Consider the following 7289-nt stretch of genomic DNA (forward strand, 5'->3'; position numbering starts at 1 on the left):
TAGTCTGGTGAAAGAGAAAATCAGGACCATGAGAACTAATGGGTAAATTAATCCTACAAGATAAGACTAACAATAACAACTATGAAAATATTGTTTTTATATGGCATAATCTGAAAAGATTATGTTGGTCAAAACATATACAATTCAATAATTTGCAATAAAATACATGTCCTTCAGTTTTCTTTACTCTTCCAAACAAAAGAGTGAATATTAACATGTCCTTTTCTTAAAAAAAAAAAAAAAAAAGCCTTGTTTTAAATTTTCCGAGTTCAGGTTTTCTTTAGAAGTCTGATTCAAAATGTTCTATAAATCTTTTGAAATTATAATAAGACAGTAATGGAACAAATCATAAGTACTATAAAATTGCCTTAAGCATTATATTTTCTAGAAATTAGCATCTTAGATACATTTTGAGTTTATGATCAAATGGTAATGTACAAGAACATTTTGACTTAAATTGGAAAAGATATTGTGCTCTCTCTATATATATCACAGCACATGTCTGACTCCTGTCTGTCTATCTATCTCATCTGAGTCATTGTTAAAATAGCACCAGCCCAAATTCATGGGTCTGGCTTTTAAAACATAGATTTTAAGTTTCTAGTTACCTGATATATAGTCAAGTTTATGCCCGGACTTAAAAATGAAATAAGACCTAAGTTGTAATCAATCAAAAAAAAAGTTTTTATTGTTTGTTCTTGAATGTATTTACCATTGACTCTCTGGGTTTCCTTGCTACTACTAAATAATTTACTTTTAAGCTTTGAATTATAGTATTTAAAAAAAATCCAGCTTTGTAAACACTTAATTAGACTAAGCAACAGATTGTCAGATAGTTGGTTTCTGTTCCCTTCAAATTATAACACACACCCACCCACACACACACAAAAGTAACACAAAAGTTATCAAGACAAAATGATTCTATATGTCTGCCACCTCAAAAATTATATTTTAGTTATGATAATATTTGTTAGAGATTATAGGAATAAGTAGAGATTATAGGAATTTAGTGATTTGTTGAGAATCCATATTCCAATGCAGTTCTATTTTAAAGTAATTTTTTCATCCATTCTAATATGTACATACAGTTTTCTCTTGAGATACTGTCCTTGCATTGGTTGCCAAGAAGGCCATCTTGTAGGAAATCAGTCATTGTAAGACACTTGCACAGAATAAAATATATCCCCTTGCTGTTTCACTATAAGATGCTGTCTGTGAAAATTATCAGTAATTCTAAGCATTCACACAATCACTGTTCAAAGTGACATTATCTGAGACATAACATTGACAGGAAGAATCACAAAGCAGTAAGGGAGATAAAGTAATTTGCAGAAGTACAGTAGACCATCACAATGATGCCAAAATAGCTTTACGTGATGGAAATATGTGTATGATCATGTCTTTAGAACTAGGAAATAAAGTTTAAGAAATTGAGTGGTGTCAAGAGTTCATCCAACCTCTACTTTAAAGCATCTAAATTACACTAAAAAAGAAAGATTAAAACCCTCGTGTCAGCAAAGTTTTCAAGAAGTTTTACTTATTTAGAGTTCTTTTTTTTTTTTTTTTTTAATAGAGGCATGTTTTATTTATTTATTTATTTATTTGTTTGTTTTGTTTATACATGCACTGGGTACAGTCAGAAGCGCGGGAGGGTGAGAGAATTCACCAGAGCCAGAGCGGGAAGCAGAGCAGGCAGAAGGACCGAAGTACACTGCTGAGGGGAGCAGCGGGCGGCAGGAGAGGTCTGCGCGCCATGTGGGACCCTCCTCCGGTGGCCGGGGAGCAGCCGGGGATCGAACCGGCGCCGCAGAGGCCGCGAGCAGCTTCGCAACCCAGCGCTCAACCGCTGCGCCACCGGGGAGGCCCTTATTTAGAGTTCTTGCCTGTGTATTTTTTCAATATAATCACTGAAAAATGTGTGTAATTAGAAAGAAGCAACAAAAGATTGAATGATTCATCAGATATGTGTGCTTAACTTCAATACATATTTTGTTAGAAAATATAGTTTATTTGCATAGTAATGATATTAACTTAATAGACTTTGGAGTCTACTTCTTTTGCCAATGTGTGCACAAACATCCCTATCAGACCATGCACCCCTTAAGAGATTGAGGCCCCTAGATTTCCTTCAGTCACAAGCTAACAAAAGAAAAGCTTATAAAGAAACACAATGGAGAGAGAGATCTAGATTTGAGCAGGTGTGAAATACAAATGGTAAAATATGAAACCAGTTCTAAGTCATCTTTGGCAAACTAATTTTTTCTTTGTAACCATGGGGAACTTTAATCAACTGAGGAAAACATTCATTTCATAAAGCAGATTTTTGCCCTACATAAGAAAAGAGAAGTGTGAGTCAAATTTTTGGTATTATGTAAAAATTTTGGAGGGCAGTGGCCTCTTACTGAGTTAATGGTAAATAAAATCAAATAACTACCTATTAATCACACTAATAAGATCTCACTCAGTGTGAAATATCAGGGAGATCATGATCTTATATACTGTAAGACAGTAAGTTGCTATTGTTATATATAAATATATATGTATATGTATACATATATAATCATTTATCAAAAATAACAGTTTGAGTTGTTTCTCTCTCAACTCAATTTACCTGAATATAAATGAATATAACCAAGACCCCATAATATGATCATGTAAAACATTTGTAAAACATGTATTATTTAGGTCTAGAAATACAACCTTGGCTGTGAATAGAGCAAAACAAACTACTTATTTATTCATATATTAAATAGTTATGAATTGAATGCATGGCACGAGTCAGGTACTGTTTTATTTATTTTTTTAGATTTATTTTTATTTATTTATGCATACGAGAACTGGGGTGCAGAGGTACGGGGTGGTGAGAGGATTCACCAGAGACAGAGCAGGGAAAAGGACAGGCAGGCTGACTGAAATACACTACTGAGGGGAGCAGCAGGTGAGTCAGGAGAGGTCTGCTGCGCCATGTGAGTAGCTCCCTGGCCAGCCGGGGTTTGAACTCATGCCACAGTGGTTGTGGACAGCTTAACTGCATAGCTACACATAGTTACACAGCTACACATAGGTACACATAGTTACACAGTTTCAGAAACCATGATAATATGTGAGGGAATGATAGGAAGGGGGCATTGCATGGAGGGATGGTGACTAGAACTACAAAAGGAACTTTTTTTCTTTATCACTCCTTTAGTCATTGAAGAGAATCTTATCAGACTTCCCTTATGCTATGAACTGACACCCGGTATAGCCATATGCTAAAAAGCCATACCTCCAGAGGTGATGGTGTTTGGTGTGTGTGTGCAGTGGGGAGGGAAGGAGACTTGGGAAGGTAATTAGATTGACATAAAGGCCTGAGGAGGGGCCCCCTAATATGGGATTTGTGCAGTTGTAAGAGGGGGAAGAAAAATCAGAGTATTCTATCTCTTTACCATTTTAGAACACAGAAAGAAATAGCCATCTGCAAGCCAGGACCAAAGCTGACAGCTTCCCAGCCTCCAGAACTATGAAAAAGAAATGTATGTTGCTAAAGCCACTCTGTCTATGGTACTTTCTTACAGTACCTGAGCAAATTACCACACCTCACCATACATTTATTATTTTAACGCAAAATCTGAAACACGTACATCTCCTACAGAATTGGTTCAATATTGGTCTCCTGACAAATATTACATATTGGTCCACTATATCAATGACATCATGTTAATTAAATCAGCAAGAAGTTACACATGTTTTGGAGACATTGTAAAGGTCTGAGAAAGCATAAAGTAAGCCCTATGATGAATTAGAGGTCAACTAAATCAGTAATGTTTGTTAAGCATCCAGTGATCTGGGGCATGTAGGAATAATACAACTAAATTAAAAGTTCTGCATCACTTTGTATTTTGGAGACAGATTATTTCACACTTGAGAATACTTATTTTATCCATTAACTGGGTGACAGCAAAGGCAGTCACTTTTTCTCTAGGAACCATAACATAATATAATTCTTTTTTGTTTTTTAGATTTATTTTATTTTTTTTATTTATATAAGCACTGGGTACAGTCAGAAGTGTGGGAGGGTGAGATAATTCACCAGAGCCAGAGTGGAGAGCAGAACAGGCAGACTGACAAAGCACACTGCTGAGGGGAGCAGCGGGTGGCAGGAGAGGTCTGCGCTCCATGTGGGACCCTCCTCTGGTGTCCGGAGAGCAGCCGGGGATCAAACTGGTGCTGCAGAGGCTGCATGCAGCTTCGCAACCCAGCGCTCCACCACTGCGCCACCGGGGAGGCCAGAACATAACATAATTCTGTAGTAGGTCCAACAGGCAAATGGTTCTATTCTTTAGATCCTTTTATCCAACAGAGTCTGTATTATTGCATGTATCAGTGGTGAGAAAGAAGCCATATGGAGTTTATTGTAAGCTCTAACATGAGAATCCCAACATAGACCTCAAAGGTTATTTTACAAGATTTTTGCCACCTTCAGTGGAAAACTGTACTTTATTCAAGAAATATTTCCCAGAAGATATGGTTCTACTAACTAGTCAGCTCTTTTCATCATTACTGATTTCTTAGAAACCCAAAATGTCCTAAGTCAGGATGGGTCAAAAGAAAGTCATCATAAAGCACACCTGCATTTCAATTGAGCAAGAGCTGAGACAGACTTAACATGTTCAAGCAGGTAACCTAGACTCATGTCATCCACCTCTATTATATCTATATTTCCCTTTTAGCTTACATCTATGTACTGCTACATGAGAAGTGTCATGATGGCTAGCTAACAGAGGATAAAAATGTCTGATCTCAGTCATAGGTGGTTGGCTTATTATACGGGTACAAACTGAAAATGGAAAATGAAAAACATCTGTATGAATAAATCTTCCCAGCAGACAGAGCTTCAGGTGGTGTTCTACTTAGTGGAATTTGACTAACCATGAGTGTTCATTCCAAGGACTCTTCCACGTGTACTTTCCTGTCCCAAATTCTAATTTCTAAAAAGCCCTATCAAAAAAAAAAAAATGGCCAAAAATAGTCTCTCCACATATGTAGCAATTTGATTAAGACCAGGGTAACAAGAATAATTCAATCATAAGAACTACTAGAAAAAATAACTGTTCTAGGTAGCAGAATAAATTGTATTTTCTATCTACAATCATTGTTCCACTCAGGGTAACCCAATTATACCTCTTATCCTATTCTAGGGAAGACATACATAGTTTTTTTTTTTTTTTTGAAGTTTTAGTGTGTATTTTTATTTCTGTATTAACTTCAACTTAATTCATAACAATTAATCCTTGACATACATAGTTTTTAAGAAGTTCTGGAGCTTTATCATATCTTAAAAATTATGTACAATAAACTCTAAGAAAAGATTGGATATTTTAATGCCATACTTTAATCAACTACAAGCAGAAAGCAAAGTGATGCTTTTATAATTAAGAGATTCCGGGTCATGTTTATTGAGGGATTAATGTATTACTTGTTCATGAAGCAGTTTGTTAACTAGCCAATAGGGGTCATTATCTAAAGAAATTCTTCGTTAGTGAGATTCAGTGATCTAAGAGTACTTAAATGAGAATCAATATTTCTAATCTCTTTCAAAGCATTCTAGCAAATATCTTCACGTGAGAATTCAATACAGATACAGATCTGAAGTATCCATATTTTTAAAATTTGATTCCTAACTGGACTCAGAAACACTGTTTTTAACATGGAGTGAGAAGAACATTTATTGACTAGAAATGCTTTTTCAGGGCCTCTGCTAGTCAAGTCACAGCAGCATTATTTTTTCACATTTGATTATATTTTAAAAATGTAACAACATCTTGGGTCTTGATAGCATGGCCAATTGAACGTCAGCCACACAGACACATAGCTGTCTCAGTTTAATCTCTACTAGACTGGCTATCTCCTCACTATCAAAGTGGTTATTTTCACAAGCGTGTAATGTCTGGATTAGGAAGGCATTCTGCTTGAGCAAAATCTTTGTTACTATTTAAGAGACAGTTCAAAAGGAATGAGTTTAAATGAGAAATACCAGCTCTAAAATGGATATTCACTGATTTGTTTATCCTAACCCTGTCTACAAATTCAGTGATATAAACTAGATAGCTATCATAATGGAAATGATTGGTTGCCACAAATGAAGGATGAGTTTATCAGCAATGTTTTCTAGAGAAACTGACAATAATACATACATATGCATATGTATATATACGTATGTACACATGTGCTGCCTATACATGTACTGAATTATTAAACTATTTACTCTGACTAGCGTTCTTCATTCCTTTTGACCCAAACTGAAGTTTAGTTCCATATTATTTCTCCCCATTCTCCACTTAAGTATTTACCTTTCATGCTATCTTACCAATCATGTATTTACCAATCATGAATACCTATAAACGTGTATTTAATGTGTTTGCATATTTATAGAAATGTGTATTTAACGTGTGTACTCACAGATATACATTCAGTTAAATGTAACTTGTGGACTGGACACTACCTTTTGTAAGAAAGCTTTATGAAAACACAGCCATATTCATTTGTTTACATATTACCTATGGATGTCATTGTCCTAAAACAGCAGAGTTGAATAATTGTATAAAAAAGTCAAAATAATAAACAAATGGACACTAGCCTCGAAAAACCCCCAAGCAGACAAAACCATACAAACAGAGATTAATCTAGCTTAATTTGCAAGACTAATTTGTCCTTCGCCATATTAGTTATGCCTTGACATACTAAGTAAAACTTAACAGTTCCAAGGAAGATAGGGGATAACCATTGCCAGCCCCCTGCTCCAAAATATAGCCTATCCCAAACCTTCAATTAACTCATATGTAGTTTCCTAATTTATGTGTCTCAAATTGCAATTTCTCTTGTTATTCCCAAATAAACTAATATTTTTGACAATCTTGAACTTGCCTCACTTAACCTTTTTATTTAGATCTACAGAAACTGTATGACTCACAAGTCTAAAAAATTCATTATCTGGCTATTTAAGAAAAAGTTTGCTGACCCCTGATATACACATCCTATTTGTTATTCTGAAACTTCATGAATTAAATCAACAATCATGTATTAGCTCCTGAGAGCTGGCAATTTAGAAAGCCCTTTTAAAGAGTCCTTTTCCGGATCTGCCCAGTATCACCGGCACAGGAGCCGCCAGCCTGTGACTCAATAAGAGGGGTCAGTGTTCCAAAAGAGCCTCACTCCTCTGTTTTGCGCTTAGTGACAAATACAGGCTAGTAGTGAAAGGGGAAGGAGGATGGCAATGCAGTGAGCAGGTATCATTTTGTCCATCCCCA

The sequence above is a fragment of the Talpa occidentalis genome, unplaced genomic scaffold (assembly GCF_014898055.3).
Source record: "Talpa occidentalis isolate TD23 unplaced genomic scaffold, MPIMG_talOcc4v2.1 talOcc4.3, whole genome shotgun sequence".
In the NCBI taxonomy this organism is placed as follows: Eukaryota; Metazoa; Chordata; class Mammalia; order Eulipotyphla; family Talpidae; genus Talpa; species Talpa occidentalis.